We start from the raw sequence: 22,334 nt of genomic DNA on the forward strand, positions 1-22,334 counted from the left end.
ATTTACTAGCAATTTCCCAGGGAGCTTATTTCTTCATCAAAAATGACAGCAAAACTATCCTGTAGAGCAAAAACATTTTGTGGCAATATGTTTACATGAATGCTTTCCTCTAAAAGGAAAGGATTATATGTATGTACTATTTACATAGATACACTTCCTCTAAAATACCATTTGCTATGCTTCAGCTGGTGACTAATGCACGTGCATGTTCTGCAGCAGCAAGGCACCACATACAAACTTCTCAGAAATAGTCTTAACAAGGATTTAACTATTCTACAGAAGTAGGAAGCAAAAAAAAAATGCATTAAAATTTGACAAAAACCTTGCAGCATTTTGGAATTGCCTGACACATCCTCTGTTAAGACAACCGTCTAGAGTAGCAATGGGTTGTATCTCATATAGATGCGTCTGGTTTTCTATGTTCATTGAAAAAAAGTTGAGGATATCAAGAAACTGACTTCCAGTGAAGTTATTCTGCCACCTACTGTTGCTTTTATGGATATACTAGATATTTTAATGTAAATCCATTTAAAAAAATCCAAATTAAAAAAAAAGAAGGTTACTTCCTTACTGGGAAAAAAAAAATCTAATTATTAACCATAAACCGTTAACATATTACAATCTTGTTCTGTTGTTGACTTCTCAATTGTGCAAATCAAAAGCTGCTTATTGCCAAAGTTTGGGGGCTTGGGGACAAGGGAAAAGCTTGCTTGGTTTAAAAAAAAAAAAAAATTTAAACCTCATAAATCAAAGTATTTTCATTAATCTTTTAAAATTCACATAGGAAAAACTGTCTAACACCCTTTTAAGCTGAAAATTCTGACCCCAAGCACTGCCGGATAACTGTATCAAAACGACAATCTGTTCTAATTTAAATTTTTTTTTAAGAGTTATATTGAAATTCACCAGTCTAAATTCACTGTCTGATCTAGGTAAATGGAAAATATAAGAAGGGGTATTGGAAAGGTAAATCCAATCACATCTTCACTTTTAGCAGTAATGGAGCTGAGGTTTTATGAAGTTTGACAAAGTCCTTTCACTACAAGGCAGTGACAAGAAAGTGGAGGCTCTGCCAGTCTTGTCAGAGGGAACATCGACTCCACAAAGCGAACACCAGTCTGCTCCACTCCTACCCTGTCCTACACGACTCCTCATCTCACCAGGCCAGGAGAGCCATGGGTGGCCTCCATCCAAACAACAGTGGAATAAATGAGCTTAGCTCACACGACCTGAGGGGATCACAACACAAGACAGCACGGTTAACCACTCTTTATATTAGACATATTTGTTTGGCCTTCATTTGGAACGCCACTGAAAGCTTGTTCCACCTTGCTGAGCCTGGCGGCGGCCCACCACCATCTACAATCAACATCCAGTCGTCCGCCATGCCTCTGATACCCTACTGCCCAGTACATGCTAGACAGGCTGCCACCCATCCCTTTTTGCAAAGCAGCACATGCACAGCAGCTTCACACTCTTTCAGATGAGGCCTCCCAGCAACTCCTTTTTTCTTGCCAAGTGCACAGCTTGGCTGTGAAGACGGGAACTTTGCATCCCACCACAGGGCAGGACTCGAGCGGCTCCTCAACCGAAGCAGCTGCAGGAACATCGCGCTGGCTGCAGCGAGCTGCATGTCGCTGCCCGGCCTCCGGCACAGGGCAGAACGAGGAAGGACTTGTTGGCTGGGTTAGAGGAGCTCCTTTATATTTTTTTTTCTTATTGGCTTGATTTCTTTAAATTGGTCTCATTACTGAACCCAGTGAGCAGACCTGCAATATTTATATTTATATGTATCTATCCACTTTTACCCCTATTTGCATCAAATAATTTCTACATGCTAAGTATTATTGCCCCTATATTTTGAAGCAGAAGAGCAAGAGTCATTCAAAGAAAGGCAAAGAAAAACTCTAGCAGAGCTAGATCCTAATACAGATCTTGGCCACTTTCCTTTGTAATCAATACTAAATAAACCTGCAAAAAACTGCATATATGCATAAAAATCAAGTTTAGAAAGAGATGTTTTTAGTAGATCTGGTTTCAGAGAGTTGTGTTTTCTGTACCAAAATGGAAGGTCATCCTGTACAAACTCAATATTTTTTCTGCTTCTGAATTTTGTTATCTTTTGCTGCGTATGTAAATGCAGTTGTTACACTAAGAATTTATGCAGATGTTTTAGTTTTTACGGTAAGCTAATTTCCCTGTCTGTATAATAGATGGAAGCCAACTAGCACTTCTTCCAGCCTGTATTGTTGCATTCTAATGTGCTGAGTTTCCCCCCCCTCCCCGCCCATAAGGTATTTTCCCATAGGAATTCCCATAAAGAATGTTTTTCCTTGCAGTGTCCTCATCTCATAATTCTTGCCCCTTTCAATAAAGGGGATAATAAGGCACTTTTGCTCTGAAACTAGATCATCTATGAAGCAAAGTGCACTACCAGGGCCACACCCTAGCATTCGATAATTTGTTCTGTGACCTGTATTTGATCACACTTGGGACTTCGGCTTTTAAAGGAAACACACCTGGATGGGGGCATTAAATGAGAGGTCAAGCAGATGATATCTCAGAGCTGTATCATTGCTAGACTGCCCCAGTGATTTACAATGTTAACTATCTTGGATTCAATAGTGGCAAAAGTTACACTACAGACTCCTTCCTATAAGGTAAGAACAAAGTCACCCTTGACATAGTACTCATTTCAACTGTATGTTAAAAGATCATCAGAAGCAAGACAAAAGGAAATCCAAACCAACTGTCCATTTCATAGTCCAGTAAAATAATCTGTAACACACTGGGAAGAAAATCACCATTTCCCCACTTTCCTTATGATTTGGCCATAATGGAGCTACCAGCTTCTAAGTCCAGAAAAAAAACTCTTCTCTTAAGATCTTTTATGTACATATACAAGAATGAATAAACTGAGAGATCTTCATGGAGATGGGAGTATGAGAAATGCTAATATACAGTGCATTTGAAAATATATACAGAGAGTATCAAATCTATTGCGTAATTTTTCATATACTGATAAATTACATTATGCTGTATCCTACTACATACTGTCAAGAAATTTATTCCCCCGCTGAACTGCAATGCATCACTGTCACTAAGAATGTGTTTTTAAACAGAATGTACGATACAATGCAGTAACTATGAATGGGAATGCAAAAATCCTTTCGCCAAGTCAAATTTCACGAAAGAAAATGAAGGCATTCTTTTGGAACTTACCTGGAACACACAGATATTGAAAAAAAAAAAAAAAAGAGAGAAAAAGAAAAAAAGGAGTGCTTTAGAGAGTATAAGATGTTGAAATCGTGGTTTTGCATCTCATTGGTATCACGTGCCCTTTCCAGCAGTAATCTTTTACCCTGGGAGACACTGACTCAGAGGGAAGCATGCCTATAACCAAACTGCCAACAACTGCTCCCGAAACATGTGGTGTTACCCACACACACAACCATTGGATTAGGGGGGTTGCCTATCCATTTACTGACCAGCCTCAACCTTACTTAACTCATGAATTGTGACAAAAATCACAGCCTGAGGTGATGTAGCTATGTAACTTACGCATTATGCACCTTTCTTTAAGTGGAGTCATTAAAATAAGAGTAAATGGAGTAACCTAATAATGAATACATCTTGCAGGGCCTGAAAAATGTGAAAACAAACAAACATTTCATAATACATATAAAAAGGCCTTTCAATTAACATCCTGTTTTGAATACATGGCTGATCCACAGCAGCCCCTGGCAACAGTCTGCCAACATCTCAGCACAGCATGCTTAGACACTCCTGGCAGTCCTTCCATCCCTCTACACATCAACAACAAGCCTATTTATTATCCAGCCTGCCTGATCTACAGCGCAACGCAGCCAGAACCTGAAGCTATTTCCTTAAGATTGAATGAGTCAGGACATGAAAATGATTAATCAACATGAAGAGGTTTAAAAGCTGTGAGAAAACTGCTCTAAGTAAAACCTCTGTGAAGCAAAGGTTGCGTTTGGAAAGTTGGGGCTTTCCACAGGCCAACAGTACTAGGATGCTTGTTATTTTTCTCTCAATGTTGCGATGATAGCAGTAGACAGACAGACAGAATGACTCTTGGTCTTTGATACTACATTCAGCTTGAGAGACCTACGGGTACAGCTTTATGACCTTTGGCAGGCAAACAACCTCGCTGTGGTCCAAGCAGAAGGGAAACTGCATCAACGCAATGCCAGGACCAAGCTACCACTCAGTGCCTCTGCTCAGGTTCAAAGTGGAAGCAAAGCAAACCCACATCTACCTGCATAACACTGCTGATACTGACCTGGTATGGAGGAAACCAGCATGCAATTGCAGTGAATGAGAAAGACTCTTCTTGCAATAAAGAGGTGCCTTGCACCAGCCTCCATTGCCTAGCTTAGAAGAAATAAAGGAAGCTGCTGCTACCTCACTTCCACACCTTCTGGAGGTTCAGGTGAAGTAAGGCACAGCTTTGGACAATTACAGAAAGCAAGGATGCTAGTTGCCATTCTAGTTGCTCATCCATGCAAATCATATAGCAGTAGGATACTAATTTTAAAGCATTAATGCTTTAAAAGAAGCCTGGCACTGAAAAGCTGGTAGATTTTAGAGTTAGTTTCTGTATCTTAAACAGCAACGGTGCTATGGAGCATTGTGTTATTTAAAGGGAAAAGAAAGAGGTGAACAAAGTCAACGGTTTTGAGGGCTGACATTCAGCTACTCACTCTACTGGGAAAACGTGGGTGAAACAAAGCAAAACACAGGCACAAGTAAATACAGCTGGAAAGTATTTGCTGTCCCTTAATTAAAAAAGAAAGGTCTCCTTTGCTACAGTAATGTTTGCAGTAGTGAGAGTTCTTACTTACAATCCCCCTTCATTTTATCTGTTGTGTATTTATCTATTTTGCAATATGCATTTGAATGTTGAAAACATTTACATACTTATACACACACCTTATCCACGGCGCTCTGTCCAGTTTTAAACAAAATGTATTGTTTCCAAATGCTGCTATTGCTATAGCCTTAAACAATGAGAGCTTCAGTACAGAGATTAATTATTGAAGGGACAGGGCAAAATAATCTTTTCCATGCTCCCTTATCACAGAGCTGCCAAACTACCTCTGGCTGAATTCATTGTCCGTAAACATCATGTCTTCAAGTGCTGAGTAAATGACGGGGCTTGCAACTTTCACCAAGCTAGTAAGGTCCAAGATCTCCAACTCACATCACATGAATATGAAAGGACAACTAGGTGATAGCAATTTCTGCGTCCCCATCACCTGGCAATAACCAGCGATCTGAACAATTATAGTTTATTGTGTTTTGGCTGAGCAAAGTAAACAGCCACTGATAAGATTAGACTCCTGATTTAAACTTAGGAAAACAAAGCCTTTTCCTTGCCCCCTCTTTCTTTGCTTCTTCCTTGTGTCCTTCACATTGGCTAAACTGAATTACAGTTGTGCTGTTTATTCAGCAAATCTCTTTACAATTGCAATTGAAATTGCCAGGGATCATCATCTTAAACAGATTCAAAATACAGACTCCTATACGCTTTTTTGCAGTCTCCCTCTTTACAGCTCTCAAAAGGTGGAGAAAATGGGGCTTAAAAGCAGATTGGAAGTATCAATGGGTGTCTTAGAGCACACAACTCTTCATCCATAACACTGGTCAATGTGGCCAATCCTAAAGATACCCTTACTCAATGCTCATGAGCTTATCAAGCTGTCGGGGGGGGGTGGGGTGGGGGTGGGAAACAAACAGTAAGAAACCAGTAGTAGTGATTATAGTTAAACTGGGCCTTTATCCTCCTCTTTAACAGCTGACCCTGATGAAAGAGTTTCCTTAGAGACTTTAAGGAAGGCTGAATTTATAACGTAAGAACTCCTGGCAGTTATCATCACCTCAAATTATGAAGTGGTTTTGACTAGTGCAGGGGATCTAGAACCACAAATCCTGCCCTACTTTATTGGCTCCCACCTCCCTCGCAAGCTGTTTCACAGAACCCCAGCAAGCAATTTCTCTTCTTCCAAGATGACCAAGTTTAGCAAAGCACAAGCCCATGTCTTCTCCCTACTAGTGCTTGTATCCATGTACACACACAGGACTTGCATCCTGCACACGGCACAGCGGGGTTCTACGACTCCCTGCAGTCCCTGCCAGACTTACTGTCTGTGAACACGCACAAAAATAAAAAACAAAAAACAGAAGAAGTTGCAAAGTATCTTGCATGCTCTTGCATCTTCTGTTTAGTGTCATGCAGTCCTCCCAGACACAAGTAAGAGGCAGCTTTAGATCGAGATAGATGACCTTCACAAAGACAACACATACAGGAAAAAGCTGCTTGCCAAAAGGCTGATTTCACCTTTTACTGATGGTTTCCTTCCCTCAAAGCAACACAGAAGACTGCTTACAAGCTTGGGTGGATTCAACACCAGTTCTGGGTTTATCAACTGTGAAAATATTCTCTACTGGTTAAATGCAATTTTTATTTTAACTATTCCTATCAGGGAAAGATGTTCCAATTTTTGTGTCTTAAACAGCTCCAGGAGACACCACTCACGTTCCTCTTATTTAGACAAGAAGGTGAGATTCACACAGCAACTGTAATTACCAAAACGCCTTTTCATAAAGCAAGAGCAACTAACAAAACATTCACCATGAAAGCATACCACATGCTCCACTTCTTCCTCTGTAGAGCATGTAAAAGCTTTGTTTTCGAGCCAATACTTTCTGTGATCACCGAGACACAAGCATCCCCAAAGCATTACAAATGATGAAGCTGCCATATAGGCAAGAAGTAAGGACTCGGTACTCTTTGGAAGGGTCCTCTGGATACAAATATGAGGTCAGTGTGAGCTATCACACGCTGAACACAACGTATGTTCCACCTTTTCATAAAGGCATCCTTTCTCGGGATGGGAGCTCAGGAAAGGATCTGCTCTTTCCTTTCATCCTTCCAACACACGATCCTTCACTTACAATAGCTAAGAGAAAATAGTAGAAAATAAGGTTCTTTGGAATAATTTTGTTTGCTTTTTCCTCCTCTTGGCAAGTGTAAGATTAGAAACATATACTCAACTCCACAAAACTCAACTGCAAAACTTGGGGTGTCTGAAATACATAAAGTTTATAATGCACCAGTTTTGTGTTAACTCTGCTTCTTTAAGTTTTACAGATGTGAGGCAAAAATACTAACCTCTTGCCAGACAGCATGATTTTAAAAGACCAAAAGCATAGACTTTGACCGTGTGTTAAGGCTCACTGAATTCAAAGTCTGAGTCTTCCTGGATCAGCATAGCAGTTTACTTCAAAAGACCTCATCTAGCATATTAAACTTTCCATTTTAACTTGGTTTACTGTCAGCCTTACTGCAGGCATGTCATTCAGCTTGGACAAAAGCACAGTGGGCAGCTGCACTTTGATGAACTTGTATTTATTTTCAGTCAGTTCACCTTGGTACATTATCATTAATAAAGCAACATTCGTGTGGCATACTGTCAAGGTGCATTGCTCAAAACAACCTTTTCAATATAGTTTTTATACAGCAACAGAAATAGATTTCTTGACTTGAGGCCTAAAATGTTGTGGTTTTTTTTGGGGGGGAGTGGAGGGTAGGGAGGGAGGAGGGACACCTCGTGGGGATTTTTGTTTTCTAGAACTCAGCTTGGGACAAAATTATAATGCAATGTTTCTCTAGGAAAAGGGCTGATTAACTGTAACCAAAACCAAGCCCTATTTATGCAAACTCAGATGGGACACTGAAATGCCATACCTCCGACTATAAGCAGTTGCCACAGTCGTCATGGGAGTATTTCCCCACTCCCCCCTGCACCACGAGGAGATGCTGACTAAGCCAGGAGAGGAGGGGGCGCCTTACCCTGAGCTCAACAGAACACGGCAGGCAGACAGACAGACGGATCTGCTGTAGTAAATCTTAAGTTCCTTAGGCTTTGCCATCTGGCAAGTGAGCTGTGGCTCATGTGAAATGAGTGGGTGGTCATGGTCCAGTTTGTACTAGACATTTTTCAGGATCACGGAAAAACAAAGCAAAACATTGCAATTGGCACCAAGCACTGCTCTTGTTAGCAGCTTTCAGCAGGCCAAGGACCAAACAAAACTGAATGCTCCAAAGCTCTCCCTCCCACAGAACTGGTCGCAATTTCAGTGCAAGATAAAAGTGAGCCCATGTACGAGGGAAGTTTGCAGTGCCTCTGCTCTGTCATTCTTGTTGGGGTAATGAAAGCAGAAATTTTAGCCCTTAGGACAACCAGTGACAGATCTTCTCCACTCTGATAGTTTCCTTGACTACGAATATCAACTTTGGAGCCATGAAGAGCATGTGACATATACAGCTCTGATCTCTTTTTACACAGGTAGAACTGATCCTAAAGTCTCCTTTTGACATTATATAAGGTTATCTGTAAAAGTGTAATTTTCTTCTCTTAGCGCAACAGGCTCAGCAGGGGGATGGATAAACAACCACGTGCATGACCCAAGCTGTGGCACTGTTGCTGGGTTTAAATTTGTTTTAATAAAAGCTGTGGAAAGTAAAATCTCTTTTATAAAACCTTATTTATAGATGAACAACAATGCTTAACAGCAGGTTTTCTACATTAGGGAATTATGTTTCAAAGGTTATCCTTCTGAAAGAGAGCCAAATACTACAGCATTTAAGTTCAGCTTCAAATTTAATACAATGCAGACTTTTCAAGCACAAATACCTTTAAAGGAAACCATATGGTAAAGGCAGACTTGCTTTTCCTTAACAACTTGGAATGCTTTCATTCTGAACTTAAATGTAAAAAGGGTTCAAGACTGGGTATGTAGAATGTTCCTTCTATTTCAAAGGAGAACGTTCATTGAGTATACGGCTGGAGTGTGAAGTGCCACCACTAAATAGTTTTAATTTGATATACCAACTCAGTGAGCAACTTTAAATCATACTTAGCAATGGTTTAACAACAAAAGCAAAGCCTAACTCCTGTTTGGTCAAATAGCATAAAAGCGGCTACAGAAAGGCAAACTGGACTACACTTTGTTTCCAGCATCAGGGAATGAATACTGAAATAAAATGCACACACACACTTAAAAGATTTGCTACGTATCTTATAATTTGAAACAATGGATTTAAAGAAATAATCTTGCAAGTTTTCAACAGCTTTTCTTTCACAAACCAAAACTTCTGTGAGAATGACGCTTTATCCAGACAAAAATACTGACTAAATGTATAAGATTAATAAAGAAAAGAGTATACAGTTAATGAGGAAAGAAAAAAATATTTTTTTTCTCAGATCTCTTCACCATTAGATAGTATTTATAATGACTGCGGAATAAACATTTTCAGACCAAAGTTAGGATTTTGTTTATGGTACCTCTCCATTTGCCAGTTTTCAGTGACATATACCTGGCTTTTCAGGATCCTTGGGGGCGCCTGTAATACCAGCAAAAAAAAAGTTACATTTTCAGACTAGCTGACTGCAAATATTTGACACAGAAGGTCATACAGTAGATGTGTATGGGAGGTCTTGGTTTTTGTGACCACTTTTCAGTATATAACCATCAACTTAAAATTATTACAGTAAATGTGCGTTGAAGATTTCCACATATTGTAAGCAAGGAGAGTTGGTAACATCAAAAAAGTTGAATCTACACAGAAACATCATGGACGAGGACACGATTGACAGTATCTCTTAATGCAAAATCAGCAAAGGCAAGCATGCATTATGGTACGATTACTGTGGTTTGCTCAGCTATACTTTCTTTTTTTTAGGCACAGCTGTATACGGTCTTGAATAAACAGGAAACCTCTTTCATCTGTCAGATGATGTGTATCGATGGTGAAGCCTTTCAGAGGACATACCATATTCTAGGTGCTTAAAGGATGTTGACATTTTAAACAATCCATCTTCTTAACCTATGCTAATCTAGCACTAGGAGACAACTGGAATCCCTGGCAAAGCTGCCTGAAACCTGCCTAGGCCTGAGCAGCAGCAAGACGACCCCAACATACTTACTTTCCCCGAGTCCTTTTTTAGGAATGAGCTTCCCAAACAAAACCAAGGAACAACAAATACAACAGGCACACAACACTAAGCACATTGTAAAGCTGCATCATCACTGCAATTTGACGACCGCAGAGCAAGCAGCCACCCTATGCCAGTTTCACTCTAGCAGCAGCTGAGCAGGCAGGGAGCAGAGGCTCGAGGGCACGCTGCTCAGGCTTGCTGGGAACACCAGGTACTTGCTGGGGTTGCTGGTTCAGGTATGCCTACGCATGCTGCAATCCTGCCTGGAGCGCTGTTGTTGACATACCGTAAATGGTCTAATCAGGAAATCAATCTCTTATGGTCACCTATTTCAAAAGCAGCAGTTTTTCCTTTGAAGCTAATAATTCCAAAGGAGAGATGAAATTAGAGGGTCGGGGAAAATATATTACTAAGATAGTATTACTGAGAGATAATATATTTATCTGAAATCAATAACGAAGAAACCAACACTCACATTTCCACAAGGTTTTTTCCTACATACCAAAAGTTTCTGCAAATCTCACTGGACAAGATTAGAAGATTCTGCAACTGATTGGTCAACCAGAAGCCAAAATATTTTAAAGCAACTAAATAATAATGGAGTAATAATATAGCTTTTTTGAAATCCTCTGATGAAGCTGGTACACAATTTTTAACCTGCAGGTAAAGCAGGAATACGGCACAATTATCACAAAACTAAAGAAGAAAAAATGTGGTTTTGAAAAAAAGCAAAAATAAAAATAAAGGAAAACAACAACAAAAAATACAAGCCCAAGCCGCTGAACCTCTTGCTAATTTATACATCCAGCAATGCTCCGTGAAAGAAGGATAAAGGAAGATCACTGAAGCTATTCTCTGCTTTCTACCCTGTTCTGTGGGGCTTGCTTTTCCCTTAAGGCACGTATGCATAAATTAAGTATGGGTATACCTCAACTTTAAGAAACACACCACAGTGTGTTTCAATCAATGGTTATTCCAAATTCCACTTAAGTCCAAGATAATAATTTCAAAAGCACTTTCTCTCCAGCTGCTGCCAAATTGTTTTAATATCAAAAATTGCTCATTCAGTGGTTAAGGAAACAGTTTTGGATTATAATGCCCAGCAGGCAAAGAGCTGATATACTGGGATCTTGATTTCTGCAGCTCTTTCATCCCAAAACATGAAACTACACAAACCTAGTTCCAAAGCCTTCCTATAGGCTGGGTTTCCACTCACATTTTACATGGGTGTTAGGAGACACTGATGCCAAAGAGAAGACTTCCATTTCAGCCTGTATAGATCAACACTGCTGTTGCCTGGAAGGTAGAGGGATGCAGAAAGAGAGAGTACATGGCCAGCTGGTCAGGAGGATGTCACTGATTTTCACAGTAATGCTGTCCTCTTAAAGATATTATGGAATTACAACCTCAAGCACAGTGTGCAATGAATTGATGTTTAAATATTTGTAACACCTGTATGTTACAGGATGAACCCTGTACGTAAACCTAAGTTTTCTAGTGTCTTTGAAGTGTAGCCACACCTGGGGTTGGTAAAATGCCCCTTTCAGCAGCATGCACGTTATCCAACTGTTCATCACAGAAGGACAAAAGTCATAAAATTTATAGCAAGGACAATATAGGTAAGCAAATAAATTTTCTGAAAGCCTAAAAGAAATATGTTAATTACAGCAACTAGCCTGGGATACCTGGCAACTAGCCTTGGCTTCATACTTCATTCAGGATTCTCCAAAATCATGTTCCAAAAACCTACTGTCCCACTATGATACGGATATCCTACTGAGGTTTCTGTGAAGACCAGGCTGCTCTTCCAAACTCTGTCCTAGCCCCATTCTCCCTATCCTAGCCTGTGTGACAAACTCATAACCTGGTACAGGCAATGCAGGTAGATCAGACCAACTGTACTACAAAAGCAGTTCCTTTTAAAGCAGGCTGCACACCGTGATCTATTTGGTTCAGAAAATAAAATAAAATAAAAAAAATAGGGACATGAAAAAGTTCCAAAATAGGGGAAAAACGGTCAGTTTTAATGACCGAAGAGATTAAGGAGAGGCTTAAAGAAGCAACTGTGCACAGATTCTTTAAATAACGACACGAAGCACTGTAGGAGGCAGATTAGACAGTATGTATGTAAAAAACCACTGTATCAACAGTAAAATTACTTATTCTACAATGATTTGTACTTTGGAAGGATATTATTTCCTTGTTTATACTTACCTCAGAGAAAGCTGCCTAAGACCAAAATGCATTCTGTTTGCCTGAGTGAACTTTACCAGATGACTACTTTTCTTAACCTCACAGTAATAGAGGTACCAAGGTGAAGGAAAGCACTGAAGAAAAACAAATAGGGGAGGAAGACCAGCAGATGTTCGGAGCACTGGAATACTCATCCCTACTGCAGAAGGACAAAAGTTAACACTGCCAGGATTTCAATTTGTGGTTCCAGAAAAACAGAGAGTTTAAAATGCTATGTTATGGACCACAAAAGCATTCTGTCCACACCACAGTATACTGGACATGTTGACATACCCTTCTTAACAGCAAATTACATCAAGCTATAATAAAAAGCCTGATTGGAATTTTGGAAGCTAATAGGGAGAAGAAATATTTACTAGCAGTTGAAATGTTTTCCTTTTTGCTTTTTATTCCCAATTTCTGTGAGAATACTAATGAAAAAATATTGATCAGAAGCCTATCAGAAGCAACTGCCTGCATTAGGTGGACCCAAACTCAACTTTTGCTTCAAAAAGAAAATGTCCACCTAGTCAAACCATGACTTAGCTTGAAATCCAGATTCTGTATGCGCTTATGTTCATCTTTGGCCCCGCAGAGCAAAAAAAAAAAAAAAAAAAATACACAGGGAAAGTTTTTAGTGCTAAAGACTAAGCAAACCAAATCCTGACTCTGTAAACGCTGTCAGGACAGTACTCCTCTTGCCCAAGCACCAGCTTTTATATATATGTAACCACAAAAGTTTCCAGTTGCAGAGAATACCACTCTGAGAGCAGGATGTGGGACTGCTGTTCCTAATGGATAAGAATCAGACTCCTCATGGTTCTCTCTCAGGTCCCAAGGACCTTGCTCCATGCCTGTAACAGACCCTGCTCCCGTCACGCTACTTATGAGAGACCTGTGTCCAGATCTGCAGGCCACCATTATTATTTGCATTAATTTACTGCCCCCAAACTCCAGTCACATATGAAGATTGCTCTATCCATTGTGTACTGTACAACCCCAAACACACTGACACCACGCTCAACCTGCCTATCTCCTGCTCCAAAAAACCTTCAGCAAACTACACAGATCACTGCAATGCCACTGGGCCTACTGCATGCAGCAAACACAGGAGTCTCTCTTCTCTTGGTATCACTCAACTGTGGATGCCAGCACCTGTCACAGGACATCCAGCCTCTATACGAAATGCCGACTTCAGTCAGACCAATGGTTTATCTAAACCAGTATGCTGTTCCCAGTAGTGCGAACAGGAGAGCACGTAGGACCTTAGAATGCGGCTGAGCTACTTGCTTTGAGCTTCCTCAGCAGCTATGCTCACCAAGTTCGGGATGTCAGAGGGCACACCTCTAGCTATTCCCTTCAGAGTCTGTTTATGGTTATGTGATCACAAATTTGCCTAACCCCGTTTGCACCAATTCATTTCTGGGTGGCTTCTCCTGAGGCATTTTTCATTTTCAATACTGGAAAGAAAAATCTGATTTTAAAATTCTTCTGACAGTTGCTTCTGGAATGAACAGAACCACACTCCTCAGCCACCAATGACACGGGTATTCCTCTAGCTGCAGACTCACCTACTTGCAGATTTGCAAGCTACTCTTGGGTAAGACATCATTTGTCCAGCTCTTCAGCTTAACAGAGATTTTCACATAGAAGCTTCATCTATAATAAGGTACAGGAGCTACTAAACATCGGATTTAAGCATGCTCCCTGAGAGACTGAGGTTCTTACAGATATGGATGCCAAGATGAACATACCAAAGCCAGAAAAGCTGGTATGGGACAAGTCAGCACTAAGGTTCTTACTGTAATGTGGCTTTGGTACTTGTTTAATTCAATAAAAGCAGAAGTGGATCTACATACAAAGTGCTATTATTTCCAGAGTAGAAACAGAACCCCAAAACACAACGTAGAGACACAGGCTTGAATACATTTTTTTGTATTTTGAACATTGTATATTGAATTTTACTGTTTCTATATCACTGACAAGACTATGGACACCACACTATGCAGCAATAATAGGGGGTCTGGAGTCCCATAAGTCATCCTGGTGAATCCATGTTTGATATGCCCAGCTAATACACGCTCACATATTTGCACATCTACCTTTTCAAGCTAGGCCTGTTATGCATCAGCCTTGGGTCCATACGTATTGTGACAATGAGGAGCTACATAAATGCCACCCAGCCTACCAAGTAATCAACCATTCATTCCTTTAGAGTAATAAAGTACTACTACCCCGGTAGATAGGGACCAAAATATGGGGAGAAAAAGGCTCATTCACCTCTCTTAACTAGTTAAAAGAATGGTGCAGACTTGGGATCCTTTCCTTCTCAGGAATTTCTCCTTTAGAATCGGGGAGAAATAACTGCCGGGGAGCCTTATTTCTTGGGGGGGAACAGAGAAATTGGGGGCTAACACGTATGCATGTGCTGCACAGTGTATGCAAAGTTGAACAGAAAAAGGACATGCCACATAGATCTCAAGCTGGCAGGTAAATCAGCCACAGATAAAATAAACTGTGTGTGATGCCATGGTCTGTAGGCACAGATTCAGTGCCCTGCTCTAACTTCTAAATAGATTAAAGAAAGGGCCCATAGCTTAATGTTGCTCCAAGACACACAGAGTTTCTCTAAAGCCTTGCATGAGGGCAAACGTTTACTGATTCATATCACCTAGGATACAAAACTGCCTTCAGTTGGTAAAGTACTCCAGCTGCTACCAAGCTGGGATGTATATGAAATGGCAGACTACAGGTGAAGCTTGTATAGTCCTAACATAATACCCTGATTCATCCAGTCTCTTTCCATTGGTCTTGACAAACACACCAGAGACTACAACAGAAAGATGCTGGTTAATGTCTACACTGCTCAAAGCCTCAATGACATTGCTCATTTTCTCAGGCTCACCCACACTAACAGTAAATATCAGTTTCATGGACAAGGAAAGTGCCACAGAAGAAATCATTAAAAAGAACTAGAACGATTACCACTTTGTGACTCAAACCCCGGAGCCTGAAATTTGAGTAGACTTCATTTTACTTTCTTTAATGAATTCCTCTGCTTCTGTCATGCAGCTAATTCGACACATTTCCTCCTGCTCTGATTATTAAAAAGGAAAACCAGCTAGTATAAACATCAAAGAGCTGGCATTACTGCCTTCTGGGACACCAGTGTATTTTCCAAAGCTACAGATAAAAAAAAAAAAAGTGAACTTCCTGATCCCTTTACAGAAGGGTGTACAAAACCTCACCTAATGTGATCACTACCCAAAAGGCCACATTTATATGCAATGAAATTTGGAGAGCTGAGGCTTAGTGAGACAGGATTGCAACCATGGCAGGAGAGAAGTACAAAAGATCCAAACCACCCTGCACGGGGGCACAGCCCTGCCTCTGCATTGAAAACAGCAGCTCAATGCTTCTTCCTTTATCTTCCAGCCCTTTGCAACCGTAACTCCACAGGCACGCATATTATAAATTCACTATACTTCATTTTAATTCATGCTACTTCAAATAACAATAAAGGTGTTAAATCACCTTCACCTTTGTTTCTGGTCCAGCACAGACTGCAATGAGACCAACGGTCTCCTGGTAACTTTGAATCTTGCTGAGTTACGTCAAGAGAATATTTGTGAACTACTCTACTATTCATTTTACTTGTCAACTTCCTCACAGGTAAAAGCAAAGACAATATTATTAATATGAACTGTATTAATTGATCCTGTTTTACAGGAGTTTGACAAAACCAGAAACACTTTCCTAACCGTTTATTCCTACTTAAATCCCTCAAAAAGACTCAACTATGCTGGCAATTAAAATCTTAGCTACTGTATTGCAAAAGTTTTCCTAGGTCAGCACAACAAAAATTAGTGTGTGACTCCCGCTGACTTCAGGGGCCAACAGATCAGACCTTAAATTCCTTTCCTTCCAAAACACTAAAATTTCCTGCTATCAAGCAAAAGAAGGTAGCTCTAGCCACAGGACAAACTTCCTGTGAGATGTAATTGGATTACATCAATTTCTACAGTGCCAGAACCCCCAGACTTGCATCTCTCTTTTCTAAGGGTGACAGACCACAAACAAGCGAAAAAAGAGAGCCAGCAGCCCTCTAGCTTGAGAGTTGAACAAAACCAGAGGCTCCAACACCCTCACCATGGGTACCCCCTACATGTACACCCAGATCTCTGTAACCTCTCAGACCAACAGTCTCCAACAACACTGAAGCAGCCCGTGTGTCCCAGGCATCCACCTCCAGCTGGGCACAACCATGTCTGCCTGCATGGCTCTGACCCAAGCTCACTGAAACCCTTTCTGCAGGCTAGGTTGGGCTCTGCAGTCCCTGAGCTCCCAGGTGCCACCTCAGCCACTACCGCTGCAGGAAGATGTTCCAGAAACTCATGCCAGGGACAAGCTGGTTAAGAATTTGCAGCTGAAAAATTGTAACAGCTTTAACCCCAGGGTGTAGTATTTCAAAATGATTTTGTTGTATACCTTGCGCTTGCACTGACAGACACTGCTGGCTTGGGTAACGAGCACAGCTTTGCCCAACCGATGACTGACCTGAGCAGAAGGCGTTTCAGTTGAAATTTAACTTCTGTACACAAGCCACGGCACACTGCTGGAAAACCGGTGATGTTGCAAGTGTGGGAAAGCCCCATGCCATTGGCTCATGTGAAAGTCAGTCTATGGTCCAGAACCTAGAAACAACAACATTATCTAGCCAACGGCAAACGGCAGGCAGATATTGCTCAAGTGTTCTCAGGGCTTCGGAGCCAAAGACTGAAGTTACACAATCAAGATCACTTCTCTACCCCGCCCTACTGGGCAAATGCTTGCAAGTTTTCATCTGGAAGAAAAAAAAAATAAATCAATATTTTCTTAGCTACACCCCTGAAGTTTCACTCCACACTTAACAGGAGAAACTAAACAAGGAAACGTGGATTGCCATTTTCATTGGCATGAGACTTAGGACTTCAGTCATTCTGTCGGCCACATCCAACAAAACCAGGAAAACGAAGGTGGATTAAAATAACTATCATTTACAACTTCATTAGCCGTGCACAGAGAGGCCTACAGGAATACCTAGCCTACTTTCCTACCAATAAAGCACTGTCTTTCTCTGCAGTATATTTTCCAGTATATCAATCTAGGGTGGTTTTAAAAATTCCAAGTACAGGAACTTTTGCCAGCTCCAAGGAAAATTTACCACATCCTTTCACTGGTACTTGGATCTTCAGCCAGTTACAGTCACACATACGGAACTAAGCCAGAAGTTTTATGCAATGTATGTTTCATCCAATAAAAATTATTTCTACATCTAACGCCATAAAGCTATTTGAAAAGTGTAAGTTAAAAGAGAATGCATATTCAAGGCAAATTATTTCCATGCACAAATATCTTTCTAAGAATCTCCACGTCAGTCTTCACTGTCTTCAGTACATATTTCCTGATTTCCTTCTTAAGGTAGCCGTAAGTCTTGTTTCAGAGACTGTGAACCTACAGGCAGACTGACCACTTTCATTACTGAAGACTATACAGAAAATGTAGAGCAAAGCTAAGAACAGGGCTAAACCTGCATGGTACTTAATCTACTGATTAGACTGTGGATTTTCAAGCTCAAAGGTCACAAACAGCTTTCAAGGGGCGATGACAATCCTTTCTTTATGATATGCCAAGTATTGAGCCAAAACTTTACTACCTTTTTTAAAAAGAACACCACCATATGGAAAAATCTGAGAAAATGATTTTATTAAATCATATCTGGAGGAAGTGGTGAATAGCTCTAAGAAATTTCAGACGAAGATCAAGTGAACCATTGTTAATTTAAGTAAAAACTGTACTTGAAAAACATTACATTGGTATTGTTTTCATGCTTGGAAATGCTTCTTAAAACAAGAAATTTTTGCCACTGGCCTTACTTTTTTAGTGGAAGCTTCTTTAAGAGGGAAAAGAAAGAAGGCTTGGAAATGCTCATGGAAGTGAAATACCTGCCTCTCTCTTCATTGTCACCAATTTAGAAAAATGTTATGAGAAAAAGGCAGACTTTTATTTTAGAAGTTCCATCTATGATGACTTTTGACTCAACATAACTGTACAGCAATACAGAATTAAGTGGATTATAAAGACTACAACTAAAAAGTACTGAGTCACCTTTAAGTCTGAGTTTAGCCCTTAGCTTACCAATATTCTGCTTTTTTGTCCACACCTAAACAGTGTTTTACTTTCAAAAATTGAATTTTACTTCTTTCTTAAAAGGTTTGCTGACTCCAGTCCAGCTAGGATGATCCTCCTCCCCACCCAGTAACCAAGGATGCAGTGGAAGTCAGAGCATGTCTTCAAGGACAGAATTTTGTTTCAAAGTTCCCAGTCTTTGCCACAAATGTTTTACCAGATCTAGCTACAGCGAAAACAACTCAATAGATATAAATATCACCACACATTTGCAGACACTGGGCAGAACCAACAAATCTTTCTTTCTGGATAGCAGCCAGTGGGAGATTCAAAGACTGTAAGGCTTTGCAAGAGGAAACAATTCAGCCTCCTGTAACAAATGTGCTGTCCCTAAAGAATGGTGTCATGGAAAGCAGAACACAGAGGAACAGGATTTTAAAAACTACATGCTGCACGGCCAACCAGCTTTCCAAACAACCCCTTATGAGTAATTTTATACTGGGCAGATATTAAATGTATAAAATTAAAATAAATCCTTTCTTTGCATTTTCTGGTGTGCTTCTCAGAATTTAAAAGCTACTTCTCAGGAAAGATAGCTAATTCTTTCTTTCTTGAATCTAGCTGTACCTTACAACTGCTGTTCTACCAGAAAACCAAATGGTAAGTGTGACATGAAAAGGCTCCAGAGCTTTTTTTACTTGATGATTCCAGCCTAACCCACTCGGGTGGCCTTCCTAAATAGTACTAGCCTGCAATTCTGCAGGGAGTCACATCTCCGACATCACACCAATAATAGAACAATTTTTCACTAATAACTTAAAAATTAATTCATGAGTAGGCGCACAGTTTAGCTTTATTCTTTTCTTTAAGTTGTACAAGTCCTCCTGAAAGAATCTACAAGAAAATGTATTTCTGTAAGTAAACCAGCACATTAAATATGTCCCTTAATCCCTTACACGGGGCACATGGCAATAACTGATCTTAGCAACTGATAAAGAGAATTATTGTTTCTAATTAAGTTCCTATCCATGTCATAACCATAAGTATCAGTTAAACCTTTACTCACCTATTTCCCACATTATCATCGGCATCCTTCCAGCTGAAGAGGTTCACTGCTGGCACATGCATTCACAAAACACCGTAAAGGAGCATTTCAAACAATTCACAGCCACAGAACAAACAGAAATGCCACTCAGCCCATGTCTTCTCATACAGGACAGTTAGTACAGGCACAAGCAAACACATCAAATCTATTCACTAGCAAAACATGCTCATCCACTGATCCTCATGTACAAAAACACCAACAGACCCAGTTCCACAGTCCTGAGGAGAGTTTTGTATGCTGAAGACTTTCATTACACACAAATGGGGTTGCTTATGGAGAGTACCCACAGGTGGTTCTAACACCTGAATAAGGCACTAGGGAAGTAGAAGAATGAGGCCCAAAATACACTAAAAATTAACAGGTGAGGAAGAACTAATTAATCTCCCATGAACAGCTATTTAGCTGTGCAAGTTTGCAGCTGAGCTGAAATGGGTCCTCTAGATAAAAGTGAACTTCATTGTTTTCTACTTCAACTTCCACTTCATGCAAGAACTTCAAATAAACTAAATAAATAAATACCTCCCCCCCAAAAAATAGTCAAAAAGTATTGTTCTAACATTCCCCTCCATAATACAAACATCTGTTTTCAGTCTTGTTTCTATTCGCACATTGTATACACAATGAGGGCATTTGTGTCACTGAGTGAGCAAGAGCACTCAAATCAAACTACATAGTAACCCTCAAAATGACGAGGGTTTCTATTCCTTGTGTAAGGCAGAGACATGTCTAGCTAACTCAACACATACATCTTCGTTACAGACAGCAAAAGAACAGTTTATTTGCAAATATTACCTCCCCCCTGTATGAAAACTCTACCACCTTAAGCCAAGCAAGGCTGAACACATGGACTGCATTAAAGAGATGTGCTATTTGAGAAGCAAAACAGACAGAATTTCACCTCTCAGCCTGTTCCAGCCCCCTGCTCCCACTGCTCTCTTATTTAACAAACTAAACATCCACTACGATGTTCTTTAAATGTTCATCACGATGATTTCTTTCCCAAAAGTGCAAGGTAAAGCCAGATCTTTTATTTATACACATAAAGCTTTTATCTTTATTATCTCCAACAGGCTTGATTTGATTATAGGAGAGGCAATGAAAACTTTTTATACCTCGCATAACTGTACTTCAGTGCAGACTCCCTGTCCAGAAACATCCACTCCACACTGCAAATAACTTGTGGCCATCGGGCTGTGTCAGGGAACATTAGGCAGCTTCTGCACCAGCACTTACCACAGCTGCTTGGCTGCCTGGCACTGTTTTCTCTCTGCTCTCCCTGCTGAACAGAAAGATATGCTTATAAAAAGGTACCTTCTACCCTGATGTGTTTAAATTCTACCTCATTGCTCCTTGCTGTTCTTCTACTGCAGAGAGCAACACATGAGCAACAATATGGTTACAGGTCTTGTGAAAATTTCTTTTACAGTTTCAGGCTAAGAAATGTCTTACACTTAAACATGTATAAGGAGTACCTCCTAGACATCATCTAATACAGCCGGTGTATAAGATTATCTCCAAATGGATGCTGCCTACTGGGGAAAAAATGTAACTTATAAACTGGAAAGCACATTTTGGTGCATGACATGAATAAAACACAATAAAACACGAGACAATTATTAGCAAAAGCATTTAATACCTTAATGATATTATCATTTGATCTTCAGATATCACAAATATAAAAGTAGTATAAGAACCTATATAAAGCACAAGAGCGTAATAAGGTAGCTGTTCCAAACACCTGAGGAAGTTTATGGATGTAGCTCCAATGGCAACTAATGCTTTGATCCCAGAGTTATTTTCTGAATTGAAAGTTTCTTGCTCATTCTTCCAAACTACCATAATGATATAACCATAGTTTTATTGCCATGGTTAACACAGTGCAGAGCTACTCAATATATTCATGTTATACGACAACATATCCTTCATTAGAGCTTGTCACCACTGTCTAGACTGTATCTTAGAGGTCCTAGATATGTTTTGGATTGGTCACAAAATGGATGAATGTACAAAATGAGGGAAAGGAGAGGACAGCACCATCCCCAGAAACTGTACGCTCAGGAAAGCTACCTAAAGAAAACAAAGCTGTTTAAGTTAACTATTCTTTCCTTTCAGAGATGCCATCAAAACTTAGGACACAGTATCACAAACTTGTAGAAGAAAACAAAAAGCTGGAAGCTACTAAGAAGGTAGCAATGAATTTCTTAAGTTATTTTCTTTGCTGCCAGAACACAAAACTAAACTGCTAAAATCCAAAATATACACACCTTGTGAAGGCGAAACAGCCTAGCAAGAATTACTGTAATTCGAAGTATCAGATGAGACAGCTCTCTTTTCTGCTTTAAAAGCAAGCAAGCTCTCATTCACACCTAAATGGGTGACAGTAAGGGAAGGTTTTAACAGCTTTTTCACCAGTAAGTTTTATAATTGAGCAAATTATGGGTTTGATCATAAATGCAAGAAAATAACAATCATGAAAGAATTTCTTTGCTTCCAGCATCTCTCCTCCTTCTGAAGTATTAATTTTGACTACTGCCAGAAACTGTGTGCTGGCTTTATCAGACTGACTACATCACGGCTTACATTAATTTCAGGACAGAGAATTTCAGCAAGTACGAAAAGCACCGCTCTTGGGTATTTCTTGAAGGATCACTTTAAGAACCTTCTTCAATTCAAATGTATTGTTGGGGCAGGGAGGGGTGTCACATAAATGCAGCCTAACCCTGCCAGCGTAACATGTATTTTTTTTTTTTTTTTCAGTATTTGAACTCCTTGAAACTGAGTATTTTCTCTGCACCAATCAATGC

The 22,334-nt window shown here is 40.1% G+C and overlaps 1 protein-coding gene and 1 long non-coding RNA gene across 9 annotated transcripts in view; one reads left to right on the forward strand and one right to left on the reverse strand.

The window, feature by feature from the left end:
* The window catches only part of RAD51B (RAD51 paralog B), a 378,738-nt gene that overhangs the window by 226,835 nt on the left and 129,569 nt on the right, over positions 1–22,334 (reverse strand). The gene's annotated exons all lie outside the window — the stretch shown is intronic.
* Positions 21,917–22,331, forward strand: LOC121070431. The gene is made up of 3 exons (XR_005820082.1): positions 21,917–21,941; positions 22,025–22,139; positions 22,288–22,331. It is a non-coding gene; the product is annotated as an uncharacterized LOC121070431 (long non-coding RNA).

This window comes from Cygnus olor, chromosome 5 (assembly GCF_009769625.2).
Source record: "Cygnus olor isolate bCygOlo1 chromosome 5, bCygOlo1.pri.v2, whole genome shotgun sequence".
Classification (NCBI taxonomy): Eukaryota; Metazoa; Chordata; class Aves; order Anseriformes; family Anatidae; genus Cygnus; species Cygnus olor.